The 25,013-nt window shown below is 43.1% G+C and overlaps 1 protein-coding gene and 1 long non-coding RNA gene across 2 annotated transcripts in view; one reads left to right on the forward strand and one right to left on the reverse strand.

The window, feature by feature from the left end:
* hth (Meis homeobox homothorax) overlaps positions 1–25,013 on the forward strand; it is a 159,194-nt gene that overhangs the window by 66,324 nt on the left and 67,857 nt on the right. The gene's annotated exons all lie outside the window — the stretch shown is intronic.
* On the reverse strand, positions 1,404–8,466 carry LOC148937019 (uncharacterized). The gene is made up of 3 exons (XR_016138832.1): positions 4,483–8,466; positions 3,826–4,155; positions 1,404–3,750 (listed from the first exon to the last, which is right to left on the reverse strand). It is a non-coding gene; the product is annotated as an uncharacterized LOC148937019 (long non-coding RNA).

Consider the following 25,013-nt stretch of genomic DNA (forward strand, 5'->3'; position numbering starts at 1 on the left):
ACAGACGGCGGACGAACGAAACGGCGGGCAGATCATCGAGTGGAACCGGCAGGAGTTCGGCACGATGTCTATATGGAAGTGTGACATCTTGACGGTTATTCCTGGCCGCTTCTCTCGGCGTCTGTCCTCTATTAAACGACGATGCACTCCGTTCACCCTCGCGCGTCTAAACACACCTTGGATGGTAGAGGCGTACAAGAGGACGAGAGAGGATTATGACGACGACGACGGCGACGACGACCACGACGATCATGACGACGACGACGCCGACGACGACGACGAGGGGCGAAGGGACGTTCTTTCGCGCTCGTCAGAAATAGTGGCACTTCTCTGTCTGTGCGCCAGCTACCACCAATATCTATTCCGGCGCGCTGCAAAACAACTCGCCTGCTCTGTCGGACCAGCTAACCGGTAGTTACTATGTGACGGGTGCGCGAACGCGTCGTTCAAAAATATTGACAGAGATGAATTCCATCAAATGTATGATGATCGGTTGATCGCGTCCGTGTTCGGCAATTCTGCGAGATAATTTCAGGATAGGATTCATATCAAAAGCTAAGATGTTAAATATATCGGTATTTAAAAAAACTTACTTATTTATTAGATATATAAATCCTTCCTCTCTCTTTAATGTTTATTTATATAAAAGTAATTTAAAATGAACATGTAATAAACTGATAATGTAAAAATAGCTAATGTAAAATAGACAAGCTACTCTTTCATTTTATTTTCTTCAAAATTATCTCATTTAATTCTAGTTTTACGTCTGGTCTTATTTCTAATCGAAAAGAATCGAATATGTTTACTCTCAATTTGATGCATTCTTCGATTTTGCGTATTTACGGGTATTTAGAAGTTCAGAATAAGAGAAGGGTTAAAAGAAATTTCCTACACATAGCATGTAGACTATTTGTTTTTAATTGTATTCTGCGATGAATGTTATTTATATTAAATTTACTTATCTTCCTACAGTTCGTTACGACAGATGTTTGCAAGAATTTTTATACAAACTGAATGGGATTATTCTTCGTGATATGTCCATAGCGGCGAAATATAAAGAAGGCCACACTTTGTTTCATTTGTAGTGAAAGTACTGTACATGTCCGATACGTCCAATAATACATGCCATTACAATAGTGTTTTTGATAATAATCTAGCAATCGCATGACTTTGCAACGCATTAACATTAGATTATACTTTAGACATCGACAGATAAGCATTTCCAACACTCTCTACAAGGGCTTCTCTTCTTACGAGGTTTAAGCTTATGTAACATGGAATTCGAACAGAACATCGATTACATGGCGAAAGCATGTTTCTGGTTTACCGGTTCAATGGTTTACAGCGAGTCGGATCTCTGAAGACGAAGGATACTCCGTTATGTAGTTTACCGAGGTCGAGGTCTCTCCGGTAAGCCCCGGTCGAGGTAGCGCAAGCAGTGCGTGTAAAGAGAAACCCTCGTTGGGGGGAAACAATGTAGGTAACACGGCGAAGGTTAGGGGGGTCGTAAATCAAGGGAACGAGCATCGACGCCCGTAAAGTCATCGGGCACGATCATTCCTATCGACGATGTGGTAGGAGAAACGATTAGGCCGAGTGAATACAACTGTAGTAGGAAGGTCTGTAGGTGGCTCGACCAAAGCCTCTCTACGAGCAATTATCGAATTCTACTCAAAAAGTTTATTTGTAAAAATTTATTAATTTGAAATGTGAAATTTCAATTCTTCAACATATTACACTCGGGAGATGTTTAATAATTATGATACCAAGCAAATTTAAATTTAAATTTTAACGCTGCGAAAAGGATATATATTCTTTGTCGAGATCGCTCGAAAGCGTCAGTCGGCTCGTCGCTGTACGGCAGTAAGTATGTTAATGACTCGTAGGCGACGGGCTTTAAGATCTAGACATCTTTGTTGCTTTTAAGCTCACCGTATTTCCACCGCAAACCTCTTCGGCGCTTTGGCGTCGGCTGCCAGCAAATAGTTTAGCATCAATCCCGCGACGTCTTATTATAACGTTATTAAAATAACCAGCTCTCGGCTCGTGAAAATCTCTCTTCGCGGCGCGTCGATGCTTTTCACTCGCTGCGCAGCTAATTCCAATTTAAAAATTATCGTTCAGCGTTAATTCCGATTACAAAAAAAATTATGAGAGGAAAGAGAATTGCGTGTTCGTAGAATTGCTGTTATTTTATCATATAGCAATTTGTTTTTTATTGTAAAGTTATAATTACATAAAGATTTATAATATTGTTAACACTATCAGCTGCATGATTTTGTTTTTAATTACATAGCATTTGCTATTATCTTTCAACTATCTTAACATCTTAAAAAATGAAATATAATATGGTTTTTCTAAAAAAAATTTAAAGAGTCTTAGATTTTTGCATAGACACAAAGAGTCATCGATAAGCTATGATATTAAAGACATTAGCGGCAGGATCGCAGCTTCCATGGAACTCTGTTGTCATTATGGTGGAATAAATATGCTTCGATGCGAGACACCCCGCTGTTACTCCTTCGCAGAAATCCCTCTTTTTCATTCCTGGCGCACCCTCGTTGCCAGGGTTTTTCCGTTGAAAAATATTGCAAATTTCCTGACCCTTTACGAGACCCTTCGGAAAGCACGCCCGATCAGCTGTGAAAAGATACCTCCTCTTTCACTCGTAATGCAAACGTATATTTGTGACTTTATCGATACGTCACGTATCGTTGTCTCGTATCTTGTTTACCGGTAACAATTATGTCTGTGAATGACGAGTGACACTTTTATCTCCCATCCTATCTCAGATATAACTTTATCGTGTTTTTTATGGAAATATAAAAGGCGTCCAATCTTCATTATGACTTATTATTATATTATTGTGATTAAAACTAGAATAATCGTATCGATCACCATCTTTGTTACTTTCTTTCATCATTATCGATCATAAAATCTATATGCCGGAGAAAGAAAGAATAATCTATAGAGTTTCAATTAATCACGCACAATTTGCGCGCGTAAATACAGAACGTGATAATATAATGAATGAAATTACGGACAAACTGTAACAAAGTGACAACTTTTAGTCCTCACTAAATCCCAGTCTGTATTATATGACTTGTTCTTCCTTCGAAGAAGTTTGCAACTACCTTGTATCGGGACGAAAGCGCCGTTTCACGAAAGCCTGCTTGGCTCCACGACCCTTTTCCCCTCAGCCTCGCAAATCGTTTATCCTGCTTGTACAGTGCCTTCTACACGGTGGATATTGTATTACAGAGTTGAATATTTAATGAGGCCGGCGACACTTGGCACGAGGGGTAAAAAGTTCGTGGTCCCTCCGCTCCCCCGAGATATATCCTACCAGCCCTCTAATTCTTTTCACCTCGATTTTCGCGAGATAGGGCCGAAGGGCGAGGGACGAATTTTTTACGAGAATACACCGCGATAGGCGATACGATATTCCCGCTGTCTTCCATCGCGTGTCACCAGCTTTGGGTTAGAAGTTAAACGCGTTCCAGGACGCCCGGCAAGTCACGAATTTTCATGAATTATTGAGCGACCTCTTAAATAATCGGCTCTTCGGATATTACACTTGTTTCGCATTACCGTCTTCTCCCCACGAATTTAAGTCCAAATTCGGCCGAGATCAAAAGCGTCGCGATAAATGTATCGAGATAAAAATATTTATTTACCGTCCATAATCCGTCATACTATTAACATTTTTTTGATTTGCGAGGGAAAAATATATCGTCAGTTGTGTGTTTGCTACAAAAATATATTTTTATAATTATATAATTTTCTGCAGCCAAGATAATGAAGTTTTGTAAATAATCTACGTACATTTCTCTCGTCTTTCTCGTCCCTTGTACCTTGAAGAAGTCTACGGTGTCATCTGGCACGAGAAACAGTGGCAGCATTAGAACCCCTTACCGTAGCCTGCCTAGTTTCATCTCTCTGCTCCGCCATCCCTACGTGCAACGCCATAAATCAGCCCGACAAATTTAATTATCCTGCTGTCTGCGATAAAGCCGGGCGTGCATCCTCCTTGTTGTCTAACTTCACCTATCTCGCAAGCCCTTTAAGCTTTCCGCTTCTTCCTTCGACCAAAATCGTCGTCGTGATGCAGGATCCATGAAGTATGTAAAGGATATCTCTGCTCTGCTTACATTTCTGGAATATAAGTATAATTTGCGTGATAAATCTTTTATCGTGTGTTTTAATGGAATACAAAATATCATATATCATTTTTATATTGATAATGATTTTAATGTTTGAGCGCGCGCGCGTGCGCGCACACACACACACACACACACACACACACACACACACACACACACACAGAGGGAAGCAAAATAATTTTTACATAAGTTTGGAATAGAATATTTGAGTTTTATCGCTTATTTGAATTAAAATTTTATTTAAATCCCTCTTAACTTGATATGTTCTGATATAACAGATAATCGTTTCTATAACGTGGTGGCACAATTAGATAATTACGGCAGAGGAAAGAAGCGTAATTTACAACTATTTCCCAGATTGCATATAACAAGTGAGATTATATAATAGTTTGTTGTCGCTTCAATTAATCGAAATTCACGGTTATCCCTTGGCGGTTGCGGCAGCCGGATGAAGGAGGCGGCGAAAGGGACGTTACCAAACCTGCCTTTCGTTCGAGAGCTTAGCGAGATCACTATTAACTGCGCCAGGAGGATAAACCACGGCCGGTCGGTTCTTATCTGCGGTCGCCGCGAGATAAATTTCAAAGCGAAAGCGCAGGACCCGCGGACCCCCGGATTAGGTTCGTGCGAATACTGCATTCCGTTATCGCCGTCGGTGCAGAACACGGGGAGGGGGGGGCGGGACAGAGAGTGGTGAGATCGCGCGGGTGCGCCATACGTACACGCATACGCACACGCGCACGCGGCGGCGGGTCCAGTACGTGTCCCGGTCGCCCCCGCGCGATTAGAGCACGCCCGCGCTTACGTACGTACACGTCGCCGAATCGCACGTGTCTTATCTACGATGTTCCTAGACACGTCGCGGCGGCGGCAGCCTCGCGAAGCTCGATTTACGCGCGTACCCGCACTAGCCGCGATAATCGGATCCCCGGATCGGACCTCGACGAATTTATGTACCTTGCCGCTAATAATAAGATTAATACGGTAATCATATAATCGATAATGTACAATCTTTGAACTTCGGTCAGTCAGAGATATACACATATAGATATAAATATTTTCTATTTTCGAGACTCTGACAATGAATTTTTTTAGGAATAACAGAATTGTATTTCCTTCATTTTAGGAATCGATATTCAGCATAAATTTTCTATTTCAAAATTTTTGTTAGCTTTAGTCTGAAATCCTTACCGGTTTCTTTATCCGTCCGTCATTCGCAGCCGCCCGTTCTTTCTCGTGGAAATCATAACCATCGCCATTCTGAGATTGGCATAAGGCAACTTGACCGTGCCGCTGTCTCATTGTCGTGTGCTCTGGTCGCATTATAATACAATTTTCGGCAGTTGAGGCTGAAGGCCCGAGGGCACCGCGTATTCCGAGGTCGTAAAAAGAATGATCGGGGAGGGAAAGAGAAAGAGAAAGAGAGAGATCGAGGGATCGACGAGAGAGGGAATGCGCGAGCGATTATGTACGAATACGTGCGTACACGCGACACGTGAACTTGTGTGTGTGTGTGTGTGTGTGTGTGTGTGTGTGTGTGTGTGTGTGTGTGTGTGTGTGTGTGTGTGTGTGTGTGTGTGTGTCGGTATAAAGTAAACCGGTGGCAGCCAGCACAATGCGCCGTATCAAACAAAGCTGCTGTGCTCGGGACTTGTATGGCGGTGTGGGTGGGTGCGCGAGGTGTAGTATTACTCATTCAAATGATCCTCTCCCTCTTTTTCGTCCCCCCCCCCCCTCCCCGCCGCGTCGGTCTGATGCGACCGGCCTCCGCCGGCACTCGCTCCTCTTCTCTTCTCTTCTCCTTCTCTCCCTCTCTCTCTTCCCTCCTGCTTCTCTTCCTCCCTTCTCTTCCACGGCGCTTTTAATCCGCCCTGGCATTCACATCTTCTATACTCCAGTTAAATAAAGAGTCGTACTCTAGAGCCGAGTCCTGTTGCATGTAGTCCTGGCGTGTATACGCGCCCGCTCACAGATACCATGGAGAAACGCGCCAACCGACCCCTTTCGCCTAGATTTCATTTTGGTACCGGCGGCTCGAGAGCTTCCTCCACGTCCGCCTATTGTACCGACAACTTTTTCCCCATTATTCGAGTCACATATCGAGCCGGGGCTGATTTCGAGGTTTTTTTGTTATTCGTCGACCGTGGGGGAGGTCTTGTGTTGTGCGGGTGTTGTGCGGGTGGCGGGCCGCATTCATGCCGCCCGCGATTTGGCTTAGCTCTTATGCATACGTAAAAGAACAGATTTTTCGAGAGAGTTGAAAGCGCCGTATAAACCATGTTTTATTCTAATGAGGCTTTGCAGAAAATTGCTCGTGGTATGACATAGATAGCGGAGCTGCCGTTCGTAATATGTCCATATTTTTGAGTCACGTTGGAAATTGAAAATAATGTATACAAATATGATGTGATTTAACGTCGATATTCCAAGGTTTTTCATAAAATTTAAATATATAGAACCTTTGTGAGCATTTTAGCAAAAATGTTTCGAGTTCTAGCAAGAATTCTCTTCAGATTATTGTAAGACGAACGAAAGTCAAATATCAATCGTTTTTCTTATTCATGCTTTCTATGCATGTGGTTTACTTACATTCTATGGCATTGAAATTATTCATTCTTCTTAATTCCGCCGACTTCTGTCCGCTTCGATAAAATCAGATCGAATTTGTTACCGAGACTTGACGTTGATTTTGTTTGCTTATATCCATTGGTAGTCACAACACTTGGCCGCGTAGCGATCTGTCGCCCTTGACTATTTGTTTCTTCGGTGAAGATCAAGGTTACGGTAAAGAACGGAATAGCTTTAAACTGATTTTTCGTGGTAATACCATTGTAAAAATTTGCGGAGCATTCGAATTTCCGGTTCGCACAGAAATGTACCGTTATGCGTCGCATTGGAAGGTCAACAGTCGTCAAAGTTGTTTCGGTATTGGTGCACGAAAATGCCTAAAGATCTTTTCCAAACGTTGGTCCTTTGTCAAGCGGAAAAATTCTCGGAAGGATTCAGAGAATAGACCTTAACGCACCCCCACTGAGGCTCTCATTGTTCGAATCGCAGCGGGCATCCCGTTTGCGATCAGAGCCATCCAGCTAAACAGCTCCAGGTAAAGATCGAGATCTTTAGAGAACACTTTCCGATTCTAGAAGGATTTGCCGCGCGTCTCACAAAATCCGATTTACTCAAGGCTCGGTTTTAACGACAATTTTTTACCATTACGGTAATGACAGCGAAAACTTTGTATAATTATGCGTGTGAAAAGGTCTATTCTTTCTTTTTCTAAATAAATATACAGAATAAAATAAAAGCACAAACGAGGGGAAAGTAACCGTAACGGAAAAAAACTCATTGCACAATAGTTTATTGTGACCAAACGAAAAATATTAAGGCGCGTATAATAACAAGTCATCAGGTAAGTTTACGATTTTTCTTATCGTAATGACTTACCATGATATCACGAATGTTTTATATAGTATAATTACAACGTGTCGCATCATTTTATCGAAGTGACCGGCGTCGTTTGCCACGGACACGCCCTATAATCGCGACGATGAAGAGGAGCGTGTGAAAGCGAACGCGCTTTGCGCTCTCTCTCTCTCTCTCTCTCTCTCTCTCTCTCTCTCTCTCTCTCTCGGCTTCGTTACTACGAGCGTATATACGGGCAAAGAACAATCGTTGCTGTCGACCACACGCGAAATTGGCAGTAGCGTTCAATCCGAAACGCGTGCGTGTGTGCGTGCGCGGATTATCAATCCGCGTATACACGCATACGCTCGCACCGTGTATATGCGGGGTGGTCCATTGTCAGGCGGAAATTACGGAAACGCAAATTGGCCGGTGTGACTGTGACGGGCGCAGACGTGAGCCACGTGCTGCTGCGGTTCTGTAATCAGTAATACCAGTATTTAGGGGGTTGAAAGGGGACGAGATCGGGGCGAATTTCTAAGCCGTAAGCTCGCTATTGAGAGATCAAGCCTGGAGGCTGTTTCCATTGGCCGTATGTGTGTATCGAACATTCTGGCAATTATGCCTTAACTGTGCGCATATTTCTGATTGCGTTGTCTGATTTCACAACGATTTAACGGTACACAATAAGATCATTTATGTCCATGTATCTATTTGTAGTCGTCGTGCGCAATTGCATCTTCCGCGCGGAAGAAATTGCAATTATTCAATTTTATTTGTTTCTAATCTTAGAGTTGCTCCATTTTTTTAAATTGCGGGAAATATTGAAGCAATCGATTTTATGAAGACGAATGATTACGTAAATCAAACGATTCGATAATCTATTTTTCCGCTTTCCTTCGCGACAAGAAAGATAGCGGGGTGTAAAGGGGATGATGTTCCCATCACTCGCATGCCTCTGTCCATCCCCGAGGTACACGACGGTGTTTACAAAAGTCACCACCAGATGACAGGGGCGGCTCGTGGAACAACATCACAAGCGTTTCTCACACGGGGTAGTTCCATTGTCGTGCACCCTCAATTCTCCGCCAGCTTTTTTTCTCGGACCCGACGGGGTCGACGATATCCAGGATCCGCCGGAATCCCATCCCTCGCGACCTGTATGCCGCCCGACAAACTACCCCTTGTGTTTGCGGAACCACCCGTAATGTGTATTGCCAATCGCATTAATCGACGCAACTATGAATCCCAGAATGGCGCATAATTGTTATCGCACTATTATAACGATGTCGCGTCTTTGGCTTAGCATTACAAACAAGTGGAAAAAGCAGTCTGGAGTTTCCCACCGAACCCCCTCTACAATTCGCAAACAACTATGATATATATTTTTGATATCTACCATAAACATATTATCATAAATGGTAATAATTGCTGTCTTTCTACTAGTCACAGTGAGAAAAGCATTTTCGATCGTGAACGCGTCGTTATTTACAATGACACTTCAGATCTCCGTGAATGAATCTTTCTCTCAGACAACGCGTAACGCGTAACGCGTCGTAATCACTACCACGCGATTGATAAGCAACGAAAGTCGAGGATAAAACCGAGTCAAACCGGTCGAGATCATTAGTCTATCTAATCGTCGCTTAATCCAGAGCAACGACATCGACCGTGCGATAATCGCGAACTGTCAAGGTTACATGTCCGAGAAATAGCCAATGCGTAGCATCGAAAACGCATCTATTTGACGTTCATGCGGCGTGTAGCCGCATCAACGTCAAAGAATTTAATCAACGGCTCATCGGTATTGATTCGCACATTGTGGAAACGTGATAACATCGTCATAATAGCCGATTGATCGGCTTCGTCTGCATGCACCGATAACGTGCAAGATAACGATCCTGTCGATACAATCGAGATGCTAATCAAGAGCTATATTGTTTTTCCTTGAGAATTTTTTTCGAGTAAAATATAACTTCACTAATCACACCATTTTTTTGTTTTAAAATTTGATTTATGTAGCGTGTGCTTAAGGCTATTCTATTTTCTCAATTTATATATATATATATATATATATTATGAAAATGGTTTTATTTTGTTTAATATTAATAATAATTATACGCTGAACGCATAACGCACGTTGGGACAGTTTCTTTGCGCGCACACGCACTTTATACGAATATAGAAATATTTGTATATCCATATAAATTTGATAAAGTTCTAAAATATGGTCAGAGATCGCGCATAGCTTGTCGACAGAAAATTCGTCACGGTGAAAACCATCGACCGTGTCAAAGTGTTTCGCATAATCACTTTCATTGTTTTTTGACGCCAAAGTCAAAGAAGAAACGCGCCGCAGCTTCGATATGTGACGTGTAATCTTTCTACCTCTTGATTTTTAATTAAAGAATATAATATTATACACGCGTTAAATTTGATTTATTGCGCCTGCATTTATGCTCTCGCGAGTGGGAGAGCGGATTGGGGCGGAAAGCGTGCCCTTTGAGGTGTCGTTCCGCGTTCCTACATCAGTGGTTGTCAACCGTGAGTGTTGTTCAATCTTCAATCTAATTATTCTTTTTAAATTTTGTATCGCATCCGCGATTAAAAGTATGTGGCGCGAAGAATGACAAGTTATATCGGAAATATGCTACTACAGATCTAAATATGATGCCAAATGTAATTATAAATAAATGTAATAAAATTATAAATTATATTGAAAATTAATTCCGTAAGATTTATAATAAAGAACATAACATTTTGTTGTTATTTAGAGAAAGGAATGCATGTACACGTTTCAAGCAAATAACATTTTCCTGTCGCCTTTATCACACTTTGACATATCTTAATTTTAATTTCGTATGCGTTACAATTTTAGAAGTGTGATAAAAAAATGAAATGTAACGGTATAATATAAATTTTTGTGTTAATATTCATGATTTAAAATCCATCATTTTATTACGATTAGCGTTTCCAGTACGACGAGGTAACATCGCACGCAACGCGAACGGCATGTTATCGATCGCGGTAAAATTCCGACTTCGTCGTAGCCCCGAAAAGTCCGAGTCATTCAAAGCCGTGTGCTGCCAATGGCTGCGGCGAGGTGAGTTAGCGGGTTGTAACTGTATCAAGTTGGCCGTGACACGACCATGCATAAATCACTCTTGCGGCTCGAGAAGGACCGCCGGCGAACGCACGGAGCGCACGCACACGCGTGTACTTTACGCACGCATGCACACATTGAGTTCACACATCGGTTCGCTGCAAAAGGATCGGTGCCGGTCTTCGACACTCGATACACCTTTGCCTCGGCTTCCCGAAGTGATCGCTTTGCGGCTTGTCTCGGCGTAACGTGACTGAATTACGGGAAACGCGACGATAATTAATATCAAGTAAAAGTAAAAGTATTCGAGGATGGAACGGAAAATGGGAGCGCAAGAGTAAAAGCGAGAGCAAATGAGCATCGAACGTATCCATTCCGCGGCAGATTACAATTAGGATTTTATAATATTTATCTGCCAGAAATCTAGTGTTATACTGGTACGCGGTGCGCATGTCTCGCCGCTTGTAAAATTGGAGAATTGTACTTTTCGACGGAGTCGAACGAGAGAAAGTCAAGAATTCATCGCGTGTACATCTCACGGACTAGGGATATTGTATGCATTTAAAGAGAACTCGGTCTACTTTGCATTCGGGGAAAAATTCGAATCTGCTGCCGCGGTTAAGAGCAAACGAATGGAGAACGAGAAGGGGGTTGGCGAGGGCGAGAAGCGTTAGTGCTACCGACCGTAGGGGCTACGAATCTAACTCGAGTGAAGTGGCCGCGGTGGAGCGGAGCGCGGAGGAGTTGATTCAATCATGATAATTCCTCGAATGAAATTTACCGCCAACCATCACGCACATACCCAGGAACGTACGACGAGCTGAGCCTCTTCCGAGAGGGTGCTCGTCTCTTCGGTCGCGGGGGATGATTCGGACCTACCGTCCCCGTGTGCAGGGGTGTCAATCTAATAACACCAATTGACTCTAGCGGTTGGCGAATGCTCGATTTGCGGCCATCCCTCGTCTTATTCGCGGTTTTCGCCTTTATCCTTTTAGATGTGTAACGTGGGAAAAGTAATCCACGTTTGAAATCTCACTGGTTGGAGCTTGCCGTTACGCGAATGCGTATTTTCAATCAAATTTGAGTCTTGAAAATATTTTTTTTCATCGCTTGTAAATTAATCTTGCAAATCCATAACAAAGTTTGTCAGTCTCGTATCTCAATTATGATTTTTATTTAATTTAAAACTTTTCTTAATTTTCTCTCTTTTTATTTAAAAAAAAAAAAAATTTTTTTTTCTAAGTTTACTCTTATTCCAACATGTTTTCGATTCCTTTATGTTTCGATTCTATCTGCGACTTTCATCTAATAAAATTAAAAGCTTCGCGAAGCTGTCGGCAGCTTTTTTTAGGCTCTATTTATTATTTGCAACTCAGTGTACCGTGCGCGATAATATTGCGGACGGCTTGTACGCTCATTATGTGACACTCCAGCCTATTCAACGATAAGGCACACTTTCATCGCTACTGTCACTTCTCGATGAGCGATCACCCATCATCGGGACCCTTCTACCCATTACCGCCCTTTCGCGTATGGGCGACAACGCAATTTGATATTACCTATGGAAAAGTAACGAAATAGGAATGGCTTTAACGGAGCGATAGCGTAGAAAAGCCTCCTGAGAAAGAAGCGCATTTTTCGAATTACATCGCACCAAATAAATTGGATATTTAGCTAATAACTTGTACTTTTCTCGATAGTTCCTTTATTTTATTTGATATTTTATTTGATATGACAGTGAGTAATTACACAGATAAAGATCTCTTATAAAATTTTTTTATATAAAATTGAATAAAACAGTTTAAGTACATATGACGGTTTTACTAATATAAAAAATATTTTATTAATAGCGACTCTTGCAACATTTATTAGGCTAATAATAAAATGATAAAACAGTATCTAACTATAAAGAACGAAAGTATTTTTTCCTATCTTCTATTTTTGTTGCTTGAATAATTAATTTTCTTCAAGAGTCATTGCAAGAGTTATTTCGGAACAATTGATTTGGAGCTTTAATTCTGTGCACGTATTTTTAAATAGACATTAACTCTTGTTACTTTACTTTATTACATTCGAGCAAATAATATTACGCTGAAGAAACATTGATATGATTAAAATTATCCGTGCTTTGAATTAAAGAATCAAATAAGGGAATAACCCATACTCTCAAATCTTTTATTTCGAAAAACATCTTAAAATTTCTGAAAACGCTAAGATCTTTCTTACTTAGCGATAATACAATTAACTTACATTTGCATTATTATTATACAATTAATTTAAAATATTAAATATTAAAAGTTTCATATGTAGTACATATTGACCTGATAATTTTATCACGCAATATAACTTCATAGATATCGGTAAAGATTTTTTGATGTAAATACTTTTGAAGTACGTAATTGTATTATTATGTACTAGAAAACGTAGGGAATATTTTATAGGTTATCGATCAAACCACAAGGATTTAAACGCTAATTTTCAAAGGACAACCGATCATCAAGTCGAGCCGCTCACCGTCCCGTCGTGTTTGCTCTCTTTTCTCGCCTTCTTTAGTTCCCCACAGCTCCATTCGTGCACCCTCCAAGCCATCTCGGCGTGTTGCGCGCATTGTCGATAGTCAAATGCATAACAGGGTGCGGTGTAAAACCGGCACGCATGGATGGCCCAGGGTAGCGCCAGATGGGTGACTGATGCGACCATCAACCCCGCGCTCGCACGCTCGTAAAACGACGAATCCGCGTGACAGCGCGACCTCGGCCGTCTCTACATCACGTTGTGTGTGCGCGTGCTGGGGGGGGTCATCGATGATATTATGTTTCATCATAGAAATTCATTGGGGATCTGCGCGGGAGAGGCTAAAATTGCGGCGACACGTGCAAGAATATCTTGGTCTCGCGCGCGCGCGCGCGCGCGCGCGTGCATGAAGATGTACCAGTTCATTCCGAGTGGTTTGCCTACGCTATTCGGTATTCACGTCTTCATTTTTATTTTACCGAATTGTTTTATTTACATTAATAAATAAGTATAAATATTTTTTTAAAGGAAAACTTGCTCTCGCTCGCTTCGGTCTTAGGCCGAGGACAGTTCGTCGCTCTCGCAGCTGTCGCCGATACGCTCTTGCATGAAAAGTCGGTTGCGCCGACAAACATTTTTTTCACGATGTCTTCATTGTTGCACGTCTCGTACGTTCGGGCGCACGAGGGTCGAGAGATCGTTCCGCTTTGGTTTACATGGGCCCGTGGAAAGAAATGGGGGGAGGGGGGAAGGGCTCCTCCCTTCTGCGCGACGTTCCATGCGACATCGACGGCAACACCTCGAGCGGCAACACACCGCGCGCGTTGAGGGCCCGAGCTTCCCTCCGCTCTCGCCAAGGGTGCAGGTCGGCTTGATTCAGCGGATCCTGCCATGGCTACCCGCCGTCCCGTGGTACCCCCGGCGCGCAGGATACGAATAATAATGTAACAATGGCCGCCGTGAGCGCACTACAAAAACACACGCCATTGTGCCCAGCCGAGCGTACGGGGCTGTGCGCCGCGTAATGTGATTACACGAGCGCGCTGCACCGGTGCTCCAGGCGATTGACAGTCATCCTCGTTAATGGTGTTTTTAAAAACAATATCCACGTGCCGCGCCGCGGGGAGTCAAGAGAGATATCGCGGAAATTTACACACTGCACCATCACAATACCACAATACCATTTCCGCTCTTACTTACTCAAACCGATTATCGAACCGTTGCATCTTGAATTTTTTATTAATACGAGTGCGCGAAGGAATTTGCTACTTTTTCCTGGAAATAAACCAAAATAGAGACTATTCTCGTACTATCTATAAGATTTTTATAAATCTAGCGCTTATCGCTGTCATTCCGTATTACATTACCATATTCGTTATCGTTCTAAGTTAACGATCTACGTCTGTCGATTCTATGTTTAACGCATCGTGAATTATCGCGTGATTCTCGCGAGCTATTCGACTCGTGAGGGAATTCATCATGCTTGACGAAGGAGAACGAAAGCGACAGCGTTTCGTTCTCTACCCAATACGATCGTTGAGAGAGAGAGAGAGAGAGAGAGAGAGAGTGGCGATTACATCTCGAAACGGTCGCTTAGAGACGTCGATCTTAAACTGAATCGAACCGCGAATACAAAAATGTACTACGATTAATTATCTGATCTGGTACGGCGCTCGAGGGGAGTTTCAAAGCGTGGCACGTTTCCTCCACCTCTAGTGTCTTCATTATGTAGACCGATTCTTTGTAGGTAGACCTTTTCCGATACGAGATATTCCACATAAGAGAAGGACCGTTTCGGCCAGGTTGGGAATAATTTCACGTACTCCAATCACGTACGCACCACTGGGATGCTCGTCGGCTTGGAAAATTTCCCTCGATAAGCCTCGAACGAGTAATTCTTCCCCGTCGTTGCGCCGACCGGTGCCTACTGCTTATGCCGATTATTTCTGTCTCGACTATCAATTACACGAGAAATATTCTTTATCAACTTTTCGTTATTTTACACGAAATTAATTAATCAAAATTAGAGATTCAAATTGTTACTTTCTGGATAGAGAAAAAACTAGAGTTGGATTAATTGCATTTCTATTCTCTACGCTCGGTGCTTTGATTGGATATACTCGGCCTCGCGATTCGCGTACGATTCGCGTACGAATTCTGTTATTAACGCATAAAACTTTTTCCACACACACATATTGTTCCCGAGCTGCGCGCCATAATGGAGAATAATGTCGCTTCGCTCGAAGACACACGCTGCACCGCTTCCACGATGTTACGCTCACGGCGGTTTCAACAATCGCATACCGACGACAATTTCCCAAGCCTGCTACCATAACTTCCGCTGCTATATATATATATATGTGTCGAGCTTTTCTTTTATTCCTATTTCGCATGCTCTAGGTATCATCTTTCTGTATGATGAAAGACGTCGGCGGTATCGCTCGGAAACCGACCACGCTGCTTTACGTTCACCTCGGCAATCTCGAAGAAACGAGTAGATTCTGTCTCATAGTTCCAACCTGTTCGCGTAATATGGCAGCCTGTAATCTTGATTTTAACGTTACAATGCGTCGCTTGAAGACGAGTTATTTAGTAAGGAGGGCAATGCGCGCAAACGTGGCCAGCGATGTGCGCGTGCTGCATCCCAATCAAGAGGACGTTATACCGATTTGATTCACGTCTTACATGTGCACATGCACGTATGCCGGGAGATACATACGACTCGCGGATTAATATCCGCGTATATAAACAGTTTTATATATTTGCGTGATTTTACGAGATTTGAAGCAAGCGAGGAATGTGTTATTAAAAACAACGAATGCTCGGATCTTTTTATACTTGTTCTTTAGCCGCACTTTTTAAACAACTTTAATAAAATCCGTCAAGGTACATCGTCGGTATATTACATAGACGAATTCCTCAGATTACAGAATTTTTATTTTACAACATTATTACAATTTACCGAATGATAGGTAAGGAATGCAATGTCTTAAGTAACGATTATCTCGTAGCCCAAATCATTTTAGATGCATGATGTCATTCCGGCAGCACGTTCGAAGCACGATCTCGTGTGACTTTGACGACCGCGAGGGTGTATCGTGGACGATATATTTTTCTTTGCGTGCCGTATTACCGTGTAAACCCAATAAAGAGCCGCGAACGAGCGGCCCACACACGACGGCGACTAGTATCTTTCCCGATCACAAAGCTCACCGCGAAACGAGGCTCGTTCACTCTGGCGTCGTTTAATTTTGATCCGAATAATAAAAGGGACCCTAACGATCGCGCTCGTGGAAGAACCATTTCCATGAGTCTGGCCAGCTCGCAAACAAACCGCGGCTGCTGGAATTTCCACTTTTATACCCGCAGCAGGGCAGTTCACTTCGCGGAAGCAGATCCGCTTATCGGTCGCGCAGCTTCTTCTTCTTCGCTTAGACCAACAAACAGACACTGCGGCGGTCGATGTCGTCGTTCTTTCCCTCGCTTTCTCGGTACGTATTGTCATAAAAAAGCCCTCGGCTAATTAATATTTTTTACCAATTATAAACAATCGACAATTTTGCCTTATCTCTCGATTTTGGTGTTTTCTTGGCCGATATGAAGAAGTAACAGAAAAAAAAAAAAAACGCGTAACAATTGTTAGAGGAAGATCACAAAAGATGATATTTCTTGTCATAAAAATTTAAGATCAAAATATGTAATCGCAGCGTTTAATATCAATGAAGAGCCATACGTGAGATATATGCAAACTCGACGCAATCATCATTCGGCGTGATTAACAACACGCGTAACAAGCGAGAGAATTTCACGCGTGTGCACCCCCATACTCTTATGGATTAAATGTCCCGCCACGCTTCTGGCGGATATAGGCTAACCCACGGAGCCACGGGACCACAATAATAACGCGAAGCGCCTATGGGCGGGTGGCTGCCGCGGTCTTGATTTTTGACAATGGCTGACGAAGCGAAGGGGGACAGAACGCGTAGCGGGGAGTAAACCGGAGCGGTTGCCTGTAAAATGCACAATATCGTCAAATTTCATTATCGATATAATAATGCGGGCTTAATTCGGCGCGCAATGTGAAGATCGGTTGAATCCCGGCAGCTCGCATCGCTCAATGCCCTGCGCCCTATGACGTCCCTAGGGACACACACGTGAATCGCATATATGGAACAGCTTGAGACACGGAGGTCGAAAAGCCTGCTTGCCCTTGTATTCTTTTTCTGATAATTATGTTACGTTGTACAAAATTTAGAGTACAAAATTTTCGTGATTGCATTATTATCTTTTTTTTATTAATATGCAGCATAATTTTAAAAATTACTATACCGTAGCGAGTTTTTTCATTCACGTCTATGAATAATAATTTTTTTCCTTTCGGATATTATATTCGGAAATGACATTCTTTTCAATTTCGGTCTGAAATGATGTGCAAACGAGATTCTCTAATGGTGTTTGATTTCGTAGAAAATCACACAGAGAGACTGAGACTAATTTGTCCGTCGGTCATAGACCGCCGTCTGTCGTTTCGTCGAACCGTTTCAACACGATCTAGTTTAACTCGCACTAGAAACGGCAAAGATATGGTCGCCTTCAAAGGCGATTTATCTGTCGGTCGGTAGGTTAATTTCGCTTGTTGATTTCTCGGAAGCACATCGGTTGTGCGTTGCGAACGATTGTCAGATCGGGAAGCATTGCCCGCCGCATGTTTGCTTTTGTGCAGCCTCGAGTGCAACGAAAATCCATCGAGTAATGCAGGCTGCGGCAAAGGGCAATCGCGTTGCGTTGTCGTTTCAGTGACTGCCATTTCGTTAAGACTCTTTCTCGTGAAAATTAATCACGTTCTCTGTAAGAAATGGTAAATATCTTAACAAGATTCTAATATTTTTTGTCATTATTGTGGACCGATATAAAATTTTGAAAAACAAAAACATTTATAATACAATTTTAACAAAACTTTTATCTCTACAGCAAGAGAGAAATCAAAATAAATCATCAACAAATTGGAATTGGTTTACATTTTGTTGACGGTCTATATGAGTTTAGTTTATATGATTTTTACGAATATTAGAATTCATCAAAGATATCAGAACGAAGATAAGGAGACTACTTTGGTTTCGTCTCTCAGGGTTGAGAATCCTTGAAGAGAACTAATCTTCTTCGGTCCTGTAAGAGGGAAGTAAAGAGTCTCTAGTCAGCTGCTTTCTTTGCAAAATCAGCCCCACGGAATGGTAGCTAAGCTCGCCATCGAGGGGGCACTTCTGCCGTTTTAAATCGATTCGCTCAAGTTTCTTTTCGTAGCAGGTATGCCAAGTTTCCGCAACATTCGTCGCACGGATCCCTGCATTTTTCGAACACGAGAAATAGGTACGGCGGATCGGGGCGCGAGGCAGAGCGAGGGGAATAGCCCGGTATACAAACACGCTGTCCTGTGCTATCGGCAAGATGTTTAATGTTTCGGACTGTTTGAGCATAATATTTACACGACACGGCCGCAGGATCTTAGATGGTTGCTTCCGGTTTATGCTCGAGCGCGCGACCGTTCTTATCGAACACGTTCGCAAATAGTATCGCTCCTATACACACAAACGCGTCGCCCTCCTACTTTTACGTATCGTCGTATACCCGTAAATCAAATGCACGTGTCGTCGATCAGCGATAAATCATATTTGTGAACGAGGGAAGGCCTATTTATGATCCGGATGTTAATCTCGCGCGCGATGCTTCAATTCAGCAAATTACAGCCGTCGTGAGATTTCTCGGAAGCATCCGCGCTTAATGAAACACAAAGTACCGATCGCGACTCTTACGTCATCCGAAAAAAGTCGTTTAAACGCTGGCGGCGATTTTCCGGAGAGAGAGAGAGAGAGAGAGAGAGAGAGAGAGAGAAAAAAAACAAACGCGCGATGTTCTACTCTGAATAACGATTTCCCGCTTTGTACGTCAATACGCGGTAAAAAAATGGCGCCGACGATAAAACAAACGTAAGCGGGATACCGGTCAGCACCTTCCCGGCAATACGTGCGTATCGTCAGCTCGCGGAGGTGCGCGCTACCTACGGCCGGCCCGCCAGCCTTCACCTACCGAGACGGCCCGCACGCGAGGTAATGGTCGCGTGGTGCAATTACCCGGCGTGACTTGCATTCTGCACCCCATGGGTCGCGCTGACCTGATAGTTTTCTCTCTCTCGCGCCTCTCCGTCAACGTTACCATAGCATTCCGTCAAGCGTGAATTTTCGCATTCAGCCCGAGACTGGCATCGCCAACTTTTTCGCTCGATACGCGCGACTATGTGTCGTAAATACTGGTTCAACGTTTATCCGGATTTATCGCAACTTGCTACGAATTCGCCTCTGTGAATCTGTACGTGTGTCGCGAATACACTATGATTGCGGACTATGTTGACCACTTCAACAGTTGACAGTGCGAATCAGTTGTCAGTTATGGATGAAATTTCTGATCCTAATTTTTCTATGATAAGAAGGACAAAATTAATAGAGGGAAGTTATAAATTTAAAGCGCGATTGTTGTTTTTCGATCTAACGTTCCAAACTGTCGTCTCTTCTCCCGATCTCGGCATAGCGATAATCGAATCTCTATAAAAAGCTTCGAATCAGTTCCGATCGATTTCACGCGGAAATGTTGCTTTCATTGGCGCTGACGGTGGAGACGATAGAAAAAAAAAAAAGTATGCTCAAGAGCGACACTCGGGGATTACGTCGCAGAGAAACGAGCCGTCGTAAAGTTTATCGTCGTCGTTGTAGCGTTAAGGGGGAATGAGGGAGGCACGCATCTCCGTCTTTGCTCGTGGATTGTCAAAATAGCCGATCTTTATGTCGTTTTTATAGCCGCTCACTCGCGGTCGTTACGAGCGTGAAATCCAAGCTCTTCCGGGGACAACGGAGGCAGCCTCTTCCCGAGGACTTTTTCAAAAAGTCGCGCACACGGTCCTTCGTTAGAAACCGCCGGCATCTTCCGTGGTAGGGGCACTCGGGGCCCCGAAACACATGGTGCGCAAACGATCGCGTTAGAGAGAAAGACTTTTACCCCACGGGGGGGCCCACGTGGTTTTTCATCAGTGTGCGCGCGCGCGCGTGTGTGTGTGTGTGTGTGTGTGTGTATACGCACCCCGTCCCACGGAACCCGACGAAGCAAGGCTCTCCGATTACGTTTTCCCGAGCACAGAAGGGAAAATGCGTCGCAGCCCGTATGGCAAAAAGGCATCTTGGATTTTCGACGAGAGGTTCCGGTTACAGGCGTGTTCTCCATGCATTTTGGGAAGCCGTACACACTCTATAATTTTCAAAAATTCCAAATATCGAGAGTCATAAAATTTTTGTTATTTTTGTTAATTTTTATTCTGGAATTTTCTTTTTATTAATTTCTTCTATTTCTTCTTATTATTATTAAGAAGTAGAAGTGTTACGCGCGTTTATCTCTGAAGACTTCATCTTTCGTTGAACGCATATACAGTTACAGGCTAATATACAGTTATTACGACAGCTGCCCAGTTATCTAAGAACGCGAAATCTTAAGGGCACGCCGGAAACGTTCTAATTTTCAACAAATGACGTTCAACCCTCTTTCTCTTCCGTGCGTAGATACGTCATCGTACCATTTTTTTTGTCATTTCAAAGACCAATGACCTGTTATTATCGCGTGACGGTCTATCGAGAGTGTAAACCTATCCGATAGCCGAGCGAAAGCATCGCAAGAGCCGGAATAAGATCGGTAAAAGATCGACAGGTTTTGAAAATCAATGGTATTTGAAGTGGAACTTACTTTGAAGCGTATCAATAGATAATTAACGCTACAGTTTCGAGTTTTTTTATGTAATATTTACATTTTTCATGCATAATCGGAAATTTATGAGAAATAAAACATGACGTACTTTTTTAATACTGCAAAAAGCATATCTCCGTGTTTGCGGACGATCGTGCAAAATGTTGGTAACTGTTGAGATCAGTCGAGTCGAGTCGTTTACGACGAGTTTCATCGTTGTTCGACAAAAACCTTAAACACACACGACGCATGGAGCCCCAGAACGACGCTTCCGGAGAGCAGGTGTTCACGACTTTCACTAAACTCTTTTTAAACGCTACCTCCGTCGTACGGAACCCGTCGTATTCTAAACTTCTCGACTCGTGTTCCTCTTTTTTTTTTTTTTATTTCATCCAGGCTGCGCTTCCGGCTTCGCTACGCCGTGCCGATTCTGCGCCAGACGCCTTCTTTTCTCGGTCTTTTTTTCACGCTCGTTGCGCATAAAGAACGGCAAAAGATGGCCACGAATGGCGAACGCTGCTCTCTCTCTCTCTCTCTCTCTCTACAGTGTAGCCGGTAATAAAGCCTCAGCTCAATTACCCCGATGAATCTTCAATTAGAGGGACGACGGGGTTTTATGTTTATAACCACACTGGGGGGATAATGCATGCCCGATAATAAAGATCTCGATAACGTCGAGAGTAACAGAAAGGAAAGGTGGGAGGGAGAGAGGAGCCACGATGAAAAGGGGACAAGGGATACTACCTGCGGAGTGCTCTCTCTCTTTGAGCGAGAGCGGGTGGAACGAGCGCCGGGGTGACCTCGTAAAATTCGAAAATGGGCTAACGAACTCGCGATGCGATATTAGCTTATTCCGCGCGCGGTCGATGGACGGCCGGATAAACGTGGAGATCGACATTTGCGAACGAAAGCGAGAGGGCGAGGCGCGAGACGTTATCTCCGCGCCTTCCGCGGAGCGTTATAAATAACGTGTAACGCGCGGTTTACGTCTGCATTCCCGACCATGCATCGACTATGCCTGCACACTTGCGACGTCGCACGAGCTCGCCGTTACGCATCGTTTTATCGACGTTTTTCCTTCTCTTTTTTTTTCCCCTTTCGTCCCCTTACAATTGCGAGAAAGTGCCCTTGTATCGTGACGCGCGATCGTTCGTTCGCGAGAGACGAGAGGACGGGCGGACGAACGCTCGATTCCACTACGCTAATCGAGAATTAATTAGAGTTTATGTGGTGCTGTAAACGTTTATAACTCCTCGGGGGACGCGACAGGTGTTTTATTCCCCGAGATGTACGCGTGCCACCGGCCGGAGAGAGCTATTTATCGCTTCTCGATTTATAAGATCGTTTTATTTGTTTAAAGCGGATATATCAGCATTTCAATTAATGTGACACGTTTTATTTCTATAATTAACATTATTAAATTTGTCAAAATTACAAACGTACAAATTAAAAACATTTTTTTCTTTCGATTTATTTGCAGAGTTAGTTATTTCTTAATATATAAGTGGTTCTACGCCGGACTTAGTCTCTTGCAATGTAGAAGCTGGTATCTTTTGTCTATTTTATTTGACGAGGAAGAGGGAAAACGCGGCTAGAGATGTTAATCAGTGCTCAGAGTGAAAGAAATGCGTCGAAGAGCGTTCTCTTCTTTAAGTATATAGGAAAATCTGATCGCGCGCAACAGGTTGATCGATATCGTTTGCTGCTGTCTGCCGAATTGTAAATGGACCTTATTTAGCGTTTTAGCGAAACGACAGGCAATCGAAGTCGCTGACGAATTTCTATTAGTCTGATCGTTCGTCGACTCACCGTATCATCGTATTACTGCCATGATATTATCGTAACTTTATATCAAATTTATTTTATTTTGAAGAACAGGATTCATCGCGAAAACAATTTCACGCTTTTTAATCGCTGTTTATCCGATATTGACGCTATTTATCGGACATGATAACGAGAATGGCGATCAAAAATTGCTTATTTACTTCATTTCCTGTCATTGAATCTTTCATAAACAGGCATGCACATTTTATGAAGTACTTTACTATCTTTGTTGACATTCATAAAGTAGGATATGAACTCGGCGGATGTATTTAAGCTTGCTTTACATATTCATTCGAAAGCGAATAATTACGCTCGCATCGCGGATCGTCGAACGAAAGTATTTGCTTGCATTTGAGCTCTAAAACGGCATAATTTCCATCTTTGAATTTTACCTTATCGGATGATTACGTTCTGAAATCCGCTTCGCGCTTGATTAACGCGAGCAACCGCGGATTCTTCTCCGATGCGTAATTTTAAGTTTCAAATTGTCATTTATCCACACGATTATGCCAGGCGAACCGGTTCTCCGAACCGTCTTCAACAAGCATCTCTCAGATTGGATCAGAAAAACCGCACGCTCGGAGAGTTTCTGTATTAATGCGAGAACGCGAATATTCACGCGAAGATATTGCCCGGGCGCAATTTTGCGTGGACAACCGGACTCGGCCCGACTCGACTTTATACGCGGCTTCGGGATCGTCGGCGAATTCATGATCTCGGCAATAACGCGCCTCACCTTTTTTAGTTTCCCTTCTCCAACATTGCATTTTGTTTCTCGCTCTCTTTCTCGTTTGGAAAGGCGGATGAACGTGTTTATTGGAGCGACGAGTACCCATTACTTTGTCGGTATTTGCATAGCCGTGACGAACCGGGTGAGATGAAGAGAAGGGGAAACGGAGTCGGAGCGTCGTTCTGTCGACTATGTATTTACGGATTATAAGCTGTTGCAACCGTATTTACGACGGAGGATCCAACCGGCTGTGATAAGGGATGGCACAAGTTAGCGCGGTAGCGAGGCCTCGCTAATCCATCCCGTATAAACGATCCACGTAGCTCAACATTGCCGCTGTAAAATCATTTGAAACCTAATCATATCTTAGCCTCTTTTCGTCTTGATTCAAGCACACAGCCGAATATGATTCACACGATATATTAGTATTATTAACATATCACGTATGATATCACGTGTGTTTTAAGACTAATAAATTTGATTTTTAATTGATAAGGATATAATAGGACAATTGTGTGATAAGGGTATGTAGTATGGTAGAAATTACGATATACCCTCTGAGAAGCGGAGAAATTAGTTCCAATTTAGGAAAAATATTAAAGGCACGACGAATTTGCACATGCAATAAAAGATGACTTAACGAGGAAGATTTGACGTGTCGCGTCGTATCGTCTTGCGCGAACGTAACTGGCTACGTTCCCGGTTAAATGGGAATGGGCGATGGTTCGTTAGGCAGAGCAGTTTTTCTGGGTTTGCCCGGAGGAGCAGTTTTTCGAAGCAGCTGCAGGGCGAGAGAAGAAGATGGGGCGAGAAGGGGGCGCTTACCGCTCGCCGGTCTTCTGACTCGTCTTTGCTTTCCGAGTGCTCTCTTATACTCGCTTTCTTCTTTCTCCGTCTCTTTCTCTTTTCTTCTTTATACTCGCACTTTCTCGCTCCGTTCTTTCTGTCCGTTCCGCGGCTACCCGACATATGGACGCACACGAAGAATGCCTCCTCCACAGCACGCGAAAAAGGCTTTGGAGGAATGGCTCTTCGAGATTCGCTTCCCTCGTTAAACGAACGAGAGATTTTGCATACCGCACACCGAGGCCGACTCTTCCTCTGTCTCTGTCATATTTCATTCTCTCCTTGAAGATCGTGTCCTCTCTCTTAGTTAGTTTCTGTGTATGTGTTATTCCTCTTGTCGTTTTCCATTTTTTGGAAGACATGTATCATCGCTCGTGGTTTCTAATAAGCAGTGATAAGCCGTTTTTCCGAAGAGAAGCTGAACTAATTAACTTTTAAGGAAGCACTGGCAAATTTTACAGAATTCATTTGGAAAAATTGAAATTGAAGATTGAAATAGATTTTAACGCAGGGGAGCCTTGTCGCTTGGCACATTTGATCAAATCGGAAATTTTAGCACAATGACTGATCGTCTTTATTTTATCGCTTTTTTTTAGTATCGGTTTGCTTCCTACTTTATCCCGCGTTCGTGCGTTTGTACATGCGAGCA

The sequence above is a fragment of the Pogonomyrmex barbatus genome, unplaced genomic scaffold (genome assembly GCF_055798465.1).
Source record: "Pogonomyrmex barbatus isolate J1 unplaced genomic scaffold, ASM5579846v1 scaffold18, whole genome shotgun sequence".
Classification (NCBI taxonomy): Eukaryota; Metazoa; Arthropoda; class Insecta; order Hymenoptera; family Formicidae; genus Pogonomyrmex; species Pogonomyrmex barbatus.